This window comes from Pseudorca crassidens, chromosome 11 (genome assembly GCF_039906515.1).
Source record: "Pseudorca crassidens isolate mPseCra1 chromosome 11, mPseCra1.hap1, whole genome shotgun sequence".
Lineage (NCBI taxonomy): Eukaryota > Metazoa > Chordata > Mammalia > Artiodactyla > Delphinidae > Pseudorca > Pseudorca crassidens.
Window position 1 is genome coordinate 39,718,068 of NC_090306.1, and position 16,891 is coordinate 39,734,958.

Genomic DNA, 16,891 nt, shown 5'->3' on the forward strand with positions numbered 1-16,891 from the left:
TATGACAATCTCTAGATTCATCCATGTAGCTGAAAATGGCATTATTTCATTCTTTTTTATGGCTGAGTAATATTCCATTGTATATATGTACCATATCTTCTTTATCCATTCATCTGTTGATGAACATTTAGGTTGTTTCCATGTCTTGGCTATTGTAAATAGTGCTGCTGTGAACATAAGGTTGTATGTATCGTTTGGAATTATAGTTTTGTCTGGATATATGCCCAGGAATGGTATTTCCGGATTATATGGTAACTCTATTTTTAGTTTTTTGAGGAACCTCCATACTCTTTTCCATAGTGGCTGCACTAATTTACATTCCCACCAACAGTGTAAGAGGGTTTCTTTTTCTCCACACCCTCTCTAGCATTTATTATTTGTAGAGTTTTAAATTATGGCCATCTGACTTGTCTGAGGTGATACGTCATTGTAGTTTTGATTTGCATTTCTCTAATAGTTAATGATACAACCTTCTTATTTCTAATGTGCAGTTGCTTGAAGCAGAGAATCTGGTGGGAGTGCCGGCTTCACCTGGCTGAGCACACAGACAGTCACAAAGAGGTCATTTCAGCAGTTGCAAAACCGTATTTTATTTTATTTTTTATTTTAATTTTTTTTTGTGGTACATGGGCCTCTCACTGTTGTGGCCTCTCCCGTTGCGAAGCACAGGCTCCGGACGTGCAGTCTCAGCGGCCATGGCTCACGGGCCCAGCCGCTCTGCAGCATGTGGGATCTTCCCAGACCGGGGCACGAACCCGTGTCCCCTGCATCGGCAGGCGGACTCTCAACCACTGCACCACCAGGGAAGCCCGCAAAACCGTATTTTATCGTTAAACAGTCAAACCACCTGATCTGATGCATCATGTTTCCGTAATTTTAAACTTAAGTGTAACATTTTGAACTCATCTCTTCTGGAGACCTGTATTCATCCTGAATATAACAGGTGGTGTTGTAAAGTTTAAAGAAATTAATAAGCAAATATTACAGGAAAGTGGTCAAAAATCTCTAAACACAAACATATCTGTGTCTCCAAACATGCTTAATCATTTTTTTAAAAAAGTCTAGGTGATTTTTTAATTTTAATTTTTTGTCATTTCTTAAACTAGTTTTTATTAGCTATAGTGTATAAGAAATGACATCTCTCCGTTGCTTCTTAGATAGGGACACATGCTGAAATTGGGCTGACAGTCGGTGTTCTCATTAAATACTCATTTCACTGCTGTGAGGGGGTTTTGTTGCCCAGGCCCATACAACTCCCACATTTTACCGAGGCTCAGAGTGAACTGTAAGGAAGTGGTGGCGGTGGGGATCAGCCTTTACTTTATTTTATTAATGAAAGTTACGTTGTGTTATTTCATTGTGTCTTATAGGTGATGGTTTGGTCATTGACACACCTAAATGTAAATATAAATTTGGACTCTGAGGGGGCAAATTACAGTAAAGACATGATCCTTATAAATCTCTTTCTCTAAGTCAGCTTTGGGGATTTGTGGAAACCTTCACACAACAGGGAATTGTCGTGATTCTTGACTCATTCAGGTGTTTATCTTTCTCTTGAGACTTGCTTAGGAAAAAGGTTACCACTGTATTGTTCTTGCTTACTCTCTGCAGATGCTGTTAAATCAACACTTTTATTAGCCTTTTATTGATTAGCCTTTCATTAAAGACTTATTGTGTCTTTTATTTATTTATTTATTTTTTAATTTATTTTTTGCGGTACGTGGGCCTCTCACTGCTGTGGCCTCTCCCGTTGCGGAGCACAGGCTCCGGACGCGCAGGCTCAGCGGCCATGGCTCACGGGCCCAGCCGCTCCGCGGCATGTGGGACCTTCCCGGACCAGGGCACGAACCCGTGTCCCCTGCGTTGGCAGGTGGATTCTCAACCACTGTGCCACCAGGGAAGCCCTCTTGTGTCTTTTATTAATTAGCCTTTTATTAAAGGCTTTTTGTGTCTGTTTTTAAAACTGGCCCCCTTTCCTTGTTCTGTCAAAAAAATGTCTTTGCTTTATTGATAGTGAGATGTTCTGTAGACCAGCATAACGTAAGTTAAGACCCTTACAGCGAGTAGAGAGCATTCTATAGTTTGGGTTATTTAATGTCACATTTGTTTAATCGCGTAAATATTACATTGTCGCTGGAAGAAAGTAAGAATATACAGAAGAAGAAACAAAACGATAGCACCTATAAATGTCCGTTAACATTTTGTTTATATCAGGAGTTAAGTATTTATGTTGAATAAAATATAAATTAAATAAAAAATATTTAACAGCCGATACGGCGCAGGCACCAGCTAATCAGAATGGACTGGCCTTACACAATATATACTGTCTGGTTAAAATTGGTTTGGGGGGCTTCCCTGGTGGCGCAGTGGTTGAGAGTCCACCTGCCGATGCAGGGGACACGGGTTCATGCCCCGGTCCGGGAAGATCCCACATGCTGCAGAGCGGCTGGGCCCGTGAGCCGTGGCCGCTAAGCCTGCGTGTCCGGAGTCTGTGCTCCGCAATCTCCCAGTTTATCCCTCCTCCCCTTCCCCCCTTGGTAACCATAAGTTTGTTTTCTACATCTATGACTCTATTTCTGTTTTGTAAATCAGTTCATTTGTACAAGTCATTTTCATTTTAATAAATTTTGGTCTCTACTAGTTGTGACTCCCAGTTCTGGGTGGTTATCAAGAGGGGAAATTATGACTCCATCGGTTCCTGGATGGATAGATCCTGCATCTCCTTCCGGCCCCACATGTCTCCACTATAATCTTGAAGTTATTGCCTCTCTTTTTATGGTCAGGCTGCCATCAAGTCAAGTGTGCGTATGTTGTGTACACATACATATGCACACATACTGTTGACAAAGATGACAAAAGATGACGAATTCACAGTATTTGGCCTTTCCTGGCTTTATCAAACACTGTCACAGTAATCATTTCAGATTCTGGTGCCTTCCTGGCTTTCTAAGCCTTTCCAACCTTTACCGAAGGCAGTGAATGTAATTTATTTTCATATCTGTCTGTCGTTGCATTGGTACCTTGGAAGGGCGAGTGTTTTCCATTTATTTGAATGTTCCTACTGTTAATCATTACCAAATCATATTATTACTGCCCATATATAAATCAGAAAAAAACAAATTTGATTTCTAGCATTCTAATGTGGTAAAAAATTGATGAGTAGAGGAAACTTCTTATGCAAATGTAAGCGACTGACAGAGAATAAATATGGGCACAAACTCTTGCTGTTATAATCATCTTTTGACCTCAGCCACCCTTTGTATAGCCCAAGTAATGACTGTTTGATATTTATTATAAAGCATATTAAGTTCCGTGATTAACTGAACCTTTCATTCCTATTTTTTGTTTCACATAGCGGTGAAAACAGATTGTTCTATTATCATTCTTGCCAGGAAATTTACAAAATGTATAAAATTATTCATAAATGCATTTTAAACTGAAGATGTATTAATGTATTTATTATCGGGTGTACTGGGCAGAAAACATTCCACATTTGAATGGCAGGCACGTGGTTATAAATTCACTTCCTGCTGAATATTAATCATCAACTCCATATGGCTGGTGGATAAACCTCTGAGAGACGACCAGGATATGTAAATTCTTACCCTCGTCATGGACTTTTTATCTGACTTTGTTTAATGTTTAAAATAGACTGAATGACCTTTGAATTTAAAAAAAAAGTCATCCTTCCTGAGAAGTCCAAGGGCAGGATAGTCTCAAGATGGATTATTATTCCTTCTGCTCCCCTCTTGGCTTGTGGGATCTGGGCTCTCTTGGCCCCTCCTGTGTCTGACTGTTTCTTCCTTCTTGGTCTCCTGCTTCCTCTGCTTGACTTAAAATCCTGGTGTTACTCAGAGCACCAACCTGGATTCACTTCTGTTCTTGCTCTATTGTCCTTCCTTCCTCCCTCCCTCCCTCCCTCCCTCCCTTCCCTCCTTCCTTCCTTCCTTCCCTCCCTCCCTCCCTCCCTTCCTCCCTCCCTCCCTCCCTTCCTCCCTCCCTTGCACCACACAGCTCACTGGATCTCATTTCCCCAGCAAGGGATTGAACCTGGGCCATGGCAGTGCAAACCCAGAATCCTAATCACTAGGCCACCAGGGAACTCCCTGTTATTGCTCACTCTATTATATGTGTTTTCTGAGGGCGTTCCATTCACGCTTGCAGTTTATAGGGTCTGACCTGCCTTTGGACTTCAGACCTCCCTCCAGGCCATCTCCACTGGGATGTACCCACCTCTGTGCTTCCTTGTTTTCCTACTCTATTACCCCCACTCCACCTGTCCTGTGACCTCCTCAGTCTGGTTCACCACTGACCCCAGCATTTGGCAAGGCACCTGGCGTGTAGTAGGCACTCAGAATGTGTTCAGTGATTTAATGTTCACAGTCGAACTCATTATTCCCCAACCGCCACCTCAAAATGCACACACTGAAAAATGCATCTCTTCCTGTGTTCCCTCTCCCAGTGAATGCCACCCCCTATCCACCTTCCCCACCTCCTCTCTGTCCTCACACCACCCTGCTGCTGCTTTTTCTCCATACCCAGTCCTTTAAATTCTGTCTCCTGTGTTTTCTGAGTCCGTTCTCTCGCCTCCATCCCAAATATCACCGCCTTGGTCCTAGGCTTCTGTGTCTCTCACCGGGACTGTGGCCTTATCTCTCAGTTTGTATTGCAGCTTTCCAATCTTGTCCTCTCAGATCCACCTTTTTGTACCATTGCCAGATTAATTTGTCTACAGTGCATGTCTCAACATGTCACCCTCCTAAACTTACAAGGCTTCAGTGAAGAAAGCTGTAAGCTTTACCAATTGCAACATATTTAAGTAAATGGCAGGGGGTTTTGGCGCTCCCTGTCTGGGGAGACAGTAGTAAAGTCCTCATGCTTTTCAGGTGTGTTTTTTTTTTTTAGTTTACTACAATGCTAATCCGGATCCCAAAGGGAGTTTTTTGAGCAGACTGGATATAGTGATTCACTCGTCTTATAAATTAAATGAGTGAGAATAAATTTAAAAAATTGAAGTGTAAGAGAGTGGTCTTTACAGTAAGAAAATTTGGTGTTGAATCTTAACTCTGCTACATATTAGCTGGGTGGCCTTGTACCTCTCCCTCTCCCCCTTACCACTCAGCCCTTCACTATGTCTTCCTCTTTAAAATGGGATTACTATGGGAAGTACCTCTAAGAATTTTTGTTAGCATTAAATGACATAATGACAGAATACATGTAGTATATTTAGCACAATGTCTGGTATCTAGCAAATGCTTCATAAATGTTAGCAGGATCAAAAGTACATGAAAACCATAGTCACATACACATACGTATGTGTTTATGTAATACATAAAGATGGTAATGGTGGTTGTCTCAATATGGTGGGGTTGTAAATGTTTATGACTTTTCTCCATTTTCTACAACTATCATCTGTCACTTTTCAAGTAGGAAAGAAAAAAATGTCTTTCAGTGACTTCCTACCTTTACGAAATAAATTTAAGCTCCCTTCCACCTCGTTCAGTGCCCTTCATAACCTCATCCCCTCTGTACTGCTCTCTCCTCATCTCTGATAGCTTCCTCCTGCCTACATTTTCAGTCACCCTGAATCCTGAATTACTTTGTTCCCCGTACACACTGTTTCCTGCCCGCCTGCCCCTCTGCTGTCATGTCCACTACTAACTTTTCTCATTTACTGCTGCTGCTCCTTGAAGATTTAGCTTAAAATCACTCATCCCATCAGGTTGACCATTAGGATCCCAGTGTTAAAATTATCTGAATTTGTGTCTGTTTCCCCTCAATGGACTGTTTTTCTCCAGAATAAGGACTTTACTAGAAGCTGGAAATAAAAGATGATGAAGTTACAATCCATGCCCTTAGGTTGCTTATCATCTAGCAGGAGAAGAAAGCCATGTAAATACACGAAGGTAGTAAATGTTGCAGGATCTCTGATACAAGGGCCTGCTGAGTATAGTCATGAAGCAATAAGGTGCGATGAGACCCTCTTGGGGGCAGTGGGGGAATTAGGGTGAAGGGCTCAGAATGTTTTCATTCAAGAGTGATGCTTAAGGGCTTCCCTGGTAGTGCAGTGGTTAAGAATCCGCCTGCCAATGCAAGGGACACGGGTTAGAGCCCTGGTCGGGGAAGATCCCACATGCCGCGGAGCAACTAAGCCCGTGCTCCACAGCTACTGAGCCTGAGACCTTAGAGCCCGTGCCCCAAAACAAGAGAAGCCACCGCAGTGAGAAGCCCGCGCACTGCAACTAGAGAAAGCCTGCGGGCAGCAACGAAGGCCCAACGCAGACGAAAATAAATAGATAAAATAAATACATTTATTAAAAAAAAAAAAGAGTGATGATTAAGCTGCTGAATAGGGGTTTCCTGGGCAGATAACATGGGGACCCGTGTTCCAGGCTGGGCGTGGGAAAACAGTTCGACACAGAGAATGGTGACAAGTTGAGTTTGAGGTGGGGTCTCCAAAGTGCTTGGCACGTGATAGAAGCTCAAAAACTTTCAAACTGAACAGTGTACCCCTCCTAGTATTCCAGGTATGGGCTTCAGGAGTTTGCGAATTCCTAGAAGTTGTATATAATATTTTATGTTTATCTGCTTCTGAGAAATTTTCTGGGGAGAGGATCCTTGAATTTCACTATTTTCCCAAAGAGTTGCATGGCCTACGAAAGGTTAAAAACCACTCTTGACAAATATTCTGCCACTGGAAATGGGTGAGGTGAGGGGCGGAGGACAGACAGTGATTTGAAGATAAACTGTCCCCAGCTGCAGCTGACAGGGGTGCACCTGGGCATTCACAGGGCAGTCACTCACCTGCTAGGGCCGCTGAGGGCCTGGTCACAGTGGGCACTTCAGGCAATGGTTCCACGCACACTTTTCTGGCTCCTTTCAGCCAGCAGGCTCGTTCTGCTTTCTGTTTGCTCCATCTAAGCCATTACAGTGTTCTTTCCCTGATAGTCAAAGCAACTCTCCAGGGCAGGAAACATTATGGGGTTGAAAGACTGGGGAGAGAATGAAAGCACCATATGTTTTATTCCAAAAATAAAGTAAGGAGGTGAGCATGTGAGGGGAACAAGAAAGCAAATGCAGTAACCAAAGCAATTCAGTGGCAATGGTGTTAAAGAGACTGCATTAAAAGACTGCAACTGCATTAGCCCCCCAGAGACACTGTGGGGTCAGCTCATTCATTCCTCAGTGGCTGGTAAAGAGATGTGTGAATTACCCGACTCCTAGAATCCTGTCTGGTCACACCCAGTGTCCTCCTCCGCCCCTCTGTGCAGCTATATACCTTTGTTTAGAACATATTGCACTATGGTGTCCTTGTTAACACACTTTTCTTCCATAAGGCAAGACTGGCTTATTTTGGAATACCCAGCATTTACCGCTCAGCTCAGGACATGTTTATTGAAAGAACACACTCGAGCTTTCTAGCCTGAGAGTAGTGGGGTTCATAGTTCAGTCTGCACAAAGGAAACCCCAAACAGCTGAAGACTTCCATCATCCTTTGTTTGGTTCTTTTCCTGCTTTGCCCAGTGAGGCACTCAAGTAAAAGAGCTCATCAAGGAAGGGAGCAGATCTTCTGCAAAGCTACAGGCTGCTCTTTTGAAGGGAGAAATGTGGTGCAATGTTGAATCCGATGCAATCTCAGAAGCTATCGGCTTGCTAAACAGTGTTGATGATGACAAAGCAAAGCAAGGGACAAAGGTTACGGAAGCAGACGGAGGGCACTACCGGTCACACTTGGATCTGTCTTGGGAGCGCCCACACACCCCCATCGGTCGCCCCAAATCAAGTAACCTTCAGAAGCATAATGATTAGTTAGTTGTATTTTCCAAAGCTCAACATTGGGGTGCATGGATCAGGTGCTGCCTTACGCGAAGCTCAGCCCTGCTCACAGGGATTTGGAGGATCCCTTACAGTGTTGGGGGGAACTTGCAGAGGGCTCAGAGCTTGTTTAAAGGAATGAAAGATTTTAAGATGGGAACACTGAAGAAGGAAGTGAAGGGTGGCTTCATGGTCTCAGGTGTGTGAAATACACAGAGAGTAGTGATTAATGTTTTCCTATTACTAAGGAACAAAGAATAGGAATATTGTTTTGAACTATATGAGAACTGAATTGATGGGATAACTTAAAATATTATTGAAAATATCTTCCTTTACTCCTATCATATTAACTTTGTTTATAGACAGTTGGTCATTTTTAGCATTCAAGTCATTTACTGTTGCTTTCCCAGATTAGATACTCTTTTCGAAAGAAGGAAAGGAAACCAGTGATACTGATTGAGCACCTACTGACTGCAGGCTCTGCTCTGGGTTTTCTTGTGTCTCAGATTTGCAAACATCATCCCATTTAATACCCAAGGGGCAGGTATTATTATCCCCATTTATTTGTGGGGAAACTGAGGCCAGGAGCGCTCAACATGACAATTATAGGTGGCAGTCCTAGGTCTTTTTTATATGTTACTTCAATCCTGAGTCTGTGCAACTCCAAAGGCCTTGCTTCTAATTTATCCTTAAATGTGGTGATTCTCATGTTTCCTGAGTCTGTCTGGATGCCTCATTCTCTACGAGGGATTCCAAACTGGCCCATCCCAGGTCCGGAAAGCCTTCACCTCTGAGACAAACTGTGCATTTGATGCAGTTCGGCATTTCCGTGTCCAAAACAATCATCTATTCCTATTTCTCAGCCTGGACAAAGCATACTTACGGAGCAGCAAATTTGTAATGCATGCTTTCCAGCATTGCAAAAAGAAAAAGAAGAGAAAGACATTTCAATATAATAAAGTTAAAATTTTAACCCTCACGGCATGCCTTTGGGTTGTCTCCACAGTGTGGGCAAGCACAGATAGTATGCAGTATCAAGGCTCATAGCAAGGTGAATGATTCTCATCCAAATTAAACCTGTTGGTAACCAAACCTTCCTATCCCTGACGTCTGCTGTGCCACATACTTTTCTGATTGTAGTGTTACAGTCAGCTCTCTGTATCCACAGGTTCTGCGTCCACAAATTCAACCAACCGTGGATCAAAAATATTCCCCCCCAAAATTTCCAGAAAGTTCCAAAAAGCAAAACTTGAATTTGCCACAAGCCAGCAACTATTTACATAGCATCTATATTGCATTAGGTATTATAAGTAATCTAGAGTTGAGTTAAAGTATACAGGAGGATATGCTTAGGTTATATGCAAATACTACACCAGTTTATATAAGGGACTTGAGCATCCAGGATTTGGGTAACTGCAGGGGTGCTGGAACCAATCACCCGCAGATCCCAAGGTATGACTGTAAGTGGTCCATTGTAGATATTTTGGAAAAAACAGAAAATTGCAAATAAAACAGAAATCACCCCTAATGCTACTGCTCAGAGATAAACCAAACATGAATACCTTAGTGTGCTTCTTTCCAGCCTTCTAAAAACGCAGAATTTTATATAGTTTAGAAATACAGTATCCTGTCTTCCCACTTAACTTGCCTCATAAGCGTTCCATGATATTTATTTTTCATTGTGGTAAAACATACAGAACGTAAAATTGACCATTTTACCCAATTTCAAACGTACGATTCAGTGGCATTATATACATTCACCGCTTTTCGTCTCCAGGACCTTTTCATCATCAGCATTCCTTATATTTAAAAATGCTTCACAAACCACATTTAATAGCTGCATAATATTCCACTAGACAGAACTGACGTGGAAGCCTTTGCTAGCAAACATTTCACAGATACTTATTTTGTCTTCACTGTGAGGTAGACTTTGTGGCTGAGTCCATGAACAAAACACGGTTTTTGCCTCCAGGATCTTAAGTCTGGTGAAGAGGTTGTTCATCAGCAGGCAATCTGATTCCCATGGAGGGTGAGCACAGGGGCTGTGGATGAGAGTTTAAGTCGAGGTACCGTTTACATAATCATCCCTTGATCGTTGCAGATCTAACGTGTAGCAGATTATTTTGCTGTTATAAATAATACTGTGAGACTGTTGTAGGTATAAATATTTTTTCACATTTCAGATTATGAAGATTTTGAAAGGGGACTTACTGGACTACTCATTGTAACAGGGCAATAAGTAGAACTGGTTATTGTCATTTCTCAAGGTCAGGGGCGGCCACAAAACGTTTTCATTTTCTCTTACACCTGATGAGCTCTACCAGCTTTTTCATAAATGTGCATCTTACTTGCATTTGGCAGGATTGTGTGAAGCGTTGGGATTGGGTAAAGAGTGTATCCGACGAGGAAGAGCTAGGAAGGGCAGAGGCAAAGTGATTGTGGCCTAGGTCAACATTGTAGCACAGGGAATGTTCAACCTGTCCAGCTGTTTGTACTCATTTCAGAGGCCTTGGTTTAGCTCAGGCTTCAGGGCTGTGCTCCACGGGGCTCCCTTCTGTGAAATTCCAGACTGGTGCACTTGAAGCCCACTGTGCAATGAAAGTAGCCTATTAAAAAAAAAAAAAAGTAACTTTATCATCTAAACAGAAACTTCTGGTCTTTTGTCCAAGCTGCAAGAGACTTTTGGATATCATACAATACTTCCCTGTTCAGACAACAGATGAAGATTCTGAGGCTTAGAAAAGTTAAGAAACATTCTGAAGAAAACCAGTTGGGTGGACAAAGCAGAGAGATTCAAACTCATTTCTCTTGATTTATCTGGCGGTCACCCCATTACCTGTCCCATGTTGTCTTAGCCTTTGTTCTTCTCTTTACAGGAATCCTTTTCTTCTTCCCACTTCTAAATTCCTTATTTTGTTCTCTGCTGTTTTCTTCTAAGATGTTACTCATTTTCGGTATTGAATATGTATATGTGCTGGCTGATATCTGTCTACAGTCGTCACATGATGCTGGTGTGTTTGACTTCCTTTAGTTGACTAATTTGTTTGACTGCTAACTCTCTCTTCACCTGGGCCTCATTGTTTATTGGAAAGTTTCTCTTGGCTCTGGCAAAACGAATCAGTTATGCCTTATTTTTCTCCCTTTGTGTTAGTCCCTTTGGGTAATTTTGTGGGTTCTGTTTGTTTTGTTTTTGAATTAATTTTAAGAAGTAATATACCCTTCAATGATACAGTAAATGTTGAAACCTGGTTCAGGGCCAAAGAGTAAGCAGTTTTTAAATAGATCATGTATGTTGAGAATAGGAATATTAACACGGATCTCTGATACATTAATTTCATGATGTTTGATACATAAAGGTTAGTTGGTAAACCTTTTACCATGTGTACACGTGTATGTATTTATGTAAATGTGCATGTATTTTTTTTTTATGTGTAGTAACTCTTCCTTCTAAGGTCAAGTTGCATTGCTTCCTGTTAGACAAAATGCCATTATCTTCAGTAGAGCTTCATATGTATCTAATGACTCTAAATATAGCGCTGTGGGCCCTCTGGTAATAACCAGAAAAAGGAACTTAAAAAGGCAGAGCGCCAAATGTGGTCTGAGGCTCTCAGCCCCAATATGAGGTGATTATTATGCAGTTGGAAAGTCCTGTAGCTTAGATTCTAAACAATTTCTGGTAATCAATATCTCAAAATAATTCACAGAGTTATCAGGTCCTTTCATTTATGAGTGAAAGGAACAATTCCTCATTTATCTGAAGTCTTTTATGTTGGCAATTCCATCCTTAATTAAAAAGGCATTGGCATTTTCATTATGAAAATTGTTCTTGTGGATTTATATCTGAGTCTATTAATTTAGTGTTTCAAAACTGATTAGCCTTAACCCATATAGTTACTTTTATACAAAGGCAACTTAAAAATTGATTTTGGAGTATCTTGATTTTAAAGATCATTTCAGACATCCGATTTGCCTGTGTTGGTTCTCCTGTATTGATGTATTAAGTTCTGGAGAGCTAAGGAATAAATGCAGTACATTTCACTCCAAAAAAGCCATTATCATCCTCTCTTTAAAGGACTTGAGAGCCCAAGGAGACATACCCTGCTTCTGCACCTCACACTTGTTCTCTCACTCATTTCCTTCTCTATTTTTCAGTGTGGAATAGTCATTATGATAATAATAGCAATTATATTTTCTTAAGTGCTTACTGTCAGGCCATGTGGTATGCCCAACTTTAGTATTCATAATAGCCCTATGAAGATAGGTAGTATGATGCCCATTTTATACATTAGGAAGCTGAGACTTTTCCCAATAGATTACATGATTAACCTCCTTTGATTAACCCTTTGATTGATTGATTCCCTGTCATTTCCCTGTCATTTCTCTGGTCCATTCTGTACGTCACTGCTGGTCCCATCTGTGTTCTATAATATTCTCTTTCAGAAACACCTTTAAAGACTCCCCAGACTTCAGTCAGTCTACAGGTTGGCCCCAATTGCTTTAACTTTATATCCCACAACCTCCTTACAAGAACCTGCACCACAGACCCCAAGGTGAGCATACTGTGTACTTTCCCCCACTGTTCCCCTGCCCCAGCTCTGGCAGGTGCCTACTATGTGCCAGGCACTCTGTTAGGATCTTAGGTACATAGTTCTTGCCTTTAAAACTTTATACTCAGTGGCAAGGCAGACCTGGATATATTACCTCTCCTTAGCCTTTATGTGTCTAATACCAGATTGGTTTAGAGCTCTTGCCCTTGTTGAAACTTTTCCCTAACCATTCAAGGCAAAAGTGAGTCTGCCCTCCTCAGAACGTGGCCTGAACTGACTGTACCAAATACTTAGCTTCAAGTTTTGATCTTCTTTTCATGTGCCTGGATCTTAGCCCACTTCTGCGTTATAGAATCTGTAGTTAAAGTCTGTGGCTTTAATATCTCTTTTAACACTAAACTCTAATTTTTTTTTTTTGCGGTACGTGGGCCTCTCACTGATGTGGCCTCTCCCGTTGTGGAGCACAGGCTCCGGACGCACAGGCTCAGCGGCCATGGCTCACGGTCCCAGCCGCTCCGCGGCATGTGGGATCTTCCCGGACCGGGGCATGAACCCGTGTCCCCTGCATCGGCAGGCAGACTCTCAACCACTGCGCCACAAGGGAAGCCCAACTCTGATTTTTAAAGGGAGGATTGATTAATTTATAAAAATCTATATAATTTTATAAGGATATTTTAGCCTAGGAATATCATACTTTTAATATATTGCATTGTGACCTGAGACCACATGTATTAAGCTATAAAAAAATTAGGTGGGTACAGAAATATGGCATTTTGTTTTGTTTTTTGAAATTTTTACAAACCCTGGTACCAAATCTTTTATTTTTTAAATTGATTAATAATATTACAGTTACACTTTCTTTTTCATTAGTTATCAGCACAAGAAGAAAGCCTTTTGAATATAAGCCAAGCCTTTAAAGGACACTAATAACATATCTTGAGCTCTATTCCTTTTTTTTAAAAATTTTTTTTTAGATGTTGGGGGTAGGAGTTTATTAATTAATTTTCGCTGTGTTGGGTCTTCATTTCTGTGCGAGGGCTTTCTCTAGTTGTGGCAAGCGGGAGCCACTCTTCATCGCAGTGCGCGGGCCTCTCACTATCACGGCCTCTCTTGTTGCGAAGCACAGGCTCCAGACGCGCAGGCTCAGTAATTGTGGCTCACGGGCCTAGCCGATCCGCGGCATGTGGGATCCTCCCAGACCAGGGCTCGAACCCATGTCCCCTGCATTAGCAGGCAGTTTCTCAACCACTGCGCCACCAGGGAAGCCCTCTATTCCTTTGAGTTATGGGATTTGTTAAGTAAAAGGTAAGTGGCATAAGCAGACTGAGTCCTGACTGAGATAGGAAACCTGTTCTAGTCCTGGCCCAAGTCACTAAATTGGGTTACCCTGATCTAGTCAGAAGCATCATGTGCCCCAGTTTATTCACATGCCAGGTGAGGCCATCTTCATCACAGCAGACATAGCGGGGTTTTGACCCACTGAAGACTTTTGGGCGCCTGTCTCCATGTTATGTTAGTTTGAATTTCACCCATCTATTTATGTATATACAGGCATCCCTGGGAGATGCTGTAGGTTTGACTCCAGCCCACCATGATGAAGCAAATATTGCAACAAAGCAAACATCGCAATAAAGCGAGTCACAAATTTTTTGGTTTCCCAGTGCATATAAAAGTTAAGTTTACACTATACTGTAGTCTATTAAGTGTGTAATAGCATTATGTCTAAAAAACAAGGTACCTACCTTCATTTGAAAAATATTTTATTGCTAAAAAATGCTAGCCATTATCTGAGCCTTCAGCAAGTCATCGTCTTTTTGCTGATGGAAGGTCTTGATGTTGACAGCTGCTGACTGATCAGGGTGGTGGCTGCTGTGGCATTTTCTTACCGTAACAGCAATGACGTTTGCCACATTGCTTGACTCTTCCTTTCACTTAGTAACTGGCCTAGTTTCAATATTGTGGTGTCTCAGGGAGCAGGGAGGACCGGGGAGAAGGAACAGCTGGTTGATGGAGCAGTCAGAGCACACACAATACTTATCAGTTAAGTTTGCTGTCTTATGTGGGTGCAGTTCGTGGCGCCCCAAAACAATTACAGTGGTAACACCAAAGATGACTGATCAAAGATCACCGTAACAAATATAACAATAATGAAATAGTTTAAAATATTGTGAGAATTACTAAAATGTGACACAGAGACATGAAGTGACCAAATGCTGTTGGAAAAATGGTGCCAATAGACTTGCTCGATGCAGAGTTGCCATAAGTCTTCAATTTGTAGAAAACACAGTATCCACAAAGTGCAGTAAAGTGAAGTGCAGTAAAATGAGGGATGCCTGTACCGTGTTAGTGTACTAGGGCTTCCATGTAAAATACCAGACTGGGAGGGTTAAACAACAGAATTTATTTTCTCACAGTTCTGCAGCCTGGAAGTCCAAGGTCAGGGTGTCAACAGATTTGGTTTCTTCTGAGGCCTCTCTCCTTGGCTTGTGGACACCACCTTCCCGCTGCATCCTCACATGGTCTTTCCTCTGTGTGTGAACATCCTGAGGTCTCTCTGTGTGTCCATATTTCCTCTTCTTCTAAGGGCTCCAATCAGATTGGATTAGGGCCCACTCTATCAGCCTCATTTTAACTCATCAGCTCTGGAGAGGCCCGTTTCCAAATATAGTCACATTCTGAGGTACCGGGAGTTAGGGCTTCTACATATGAATTTTGAGGAGACATAGTTCAGCCCATAATATCTATTTAAAATAGCATTCATTTGTTTTAAATTATATCTAGAGAGACTAGTACAAAGAAGAAACCAAAAATAGCCTTCCTAGTTAAGGCCTATTGTTTAACAGCAGTGGGGTGGTAGGTACCTGAAAAGATAATTCAGACTGTATTGAGGGTATAAAAGGAAGAACGACACTCTCCTAGCCCCCTTCTCCTACGCTAAGGCAGCTTCTTTAAATACATTTACATACACGTTTACATACTCTGTTTAGCTCTAAACAGAGTCCAGGGGCCTTTTTTCCTCCTGTCTTCATGTATCCTACGAAATACGTATCTCTGGATCTGCACACGCTCTGGACTGGCCTTCTTTTAAATGGCTACATAGTATTCCATTGTGTATGTACGAGATTTTAATTTAACTAGTCACTTATTAATGGGCATTTAGATTGCTTCCAGCCTCCTCAGCCCCCCACCAGCATTATGGAGATGCATTTCTTTTTAATACCCATTGTGGAAAGAACAGTAATGGGCCACCTAATAGAAATAACTGACGTCCGATTTTGGTGACGACAGCCGTTGTTTTTCACCTTCCTGTCTCTGGGTTCGTACAGGAGTTGTTGTGAAAGGTGTTTGTCTTTCTTGCCCTCCAGTCCCTGACCATATGCCAGTACCTCTCCTTCCTGCGTAATGTGAAGGAAGGGCCTCCCTGGGCGGCCTTAGGTCATCTCTGTACAGCAGTCCTTCCTCCTCAGGAAGAAAGGCTCTCCAAATCAGCAGGCATAGGCTCTTTCTAGTTAAGCAAAATCGTCTTTCTTGTAAGCATTGCTGTTTCCTTGTCCACACCGACATATGCATCCTTTCTGGCTGCTTCGACCCTTCAGAGAGGGGCAAGCTTTCTAATGGCATGCGAGCATTCTTACCGCTAATCAAGATTTACAGCTGAGACCAGGACGCCCAGCCGCTCATTGGATTTGCAGACCCTCTAAGCGAACAGCAGCAGCTCCAAGATTAAGTGCAGCGCAGGGGCCCCAGCCCTGTTGTCCAGGCCGTTCCTCCTTCCCCAGGCCCAGCCTCTTAGTCCCAGGTATCATCTGGCGTTACTTTATAAGCTGCGTCACCCTGCAGATGTTCTTTTCTGAAGAATTACTTTCATTTCTGACTCATTTCAGGAAATGAGGCAGTCGATCAGAGGTGTTCTTCGTTTCCAGACCTCCGGAGAGTTCATTTTCTCCTTGGATTTCTAACCACATGTGGGCAGTGCTTTATTTACCCAGATGTGAGAAATAACAGTAATGAACAGCCCTCATCTTAAGGAGCCCTTACTTCCCTGAAGAATCCCATGTGAGGGCCCAGAGGTGGCTTATGCTCTTATTAACATCAATATTTCTGAGGCTTTGGTTTCATGATGCTTGTAGACATGCTGTGTGTATGAGTTTGGTGCAGGCAAAATATAATTTAGCAACAGATTTAAAAGGTAGTCTGGAGTGTTTCTAATGACTGTTTGTTTAGTTCACCATTGCCTAATAAGTGGATTTAAGTAACCTTGGGGGTAGGGAATATAATGTTCATATTACAGTCAACCATGCAAATCATATTCTAAGTATTGCAGAGCACACACCATGGAGTCACTTTATAGATGTAGTCCTTGGAGTTTTGAACTTAGAGCTGAGAGCATTTTGGAGTGGACATTTTCTACCTGTCATGCATCAACATGAATTATGCACATGTCCAAAATCAACCCTACTGTGTGTTACAACTCTGTCGGGGGCTTTTGGCACTCAATTCTCTTTTTAATTTGACATAAGACTTCTCAT

At 42.1% G+C, this 16,891-nt stretch overlaps 1 protein-coding gene across 3 annotated transcripts in view; it reads left to right on the plus strand.

Annotated features, from left to right (window-relative positions):
• ANO6 (anoctamin 6) overlaps positions 1-16,891 on the plus strand; it is a 201,244-nt gene that overhangs the window by 24,070 nt on the left and 160,283 nt on the right. The window lies entirely within an intron of this gene.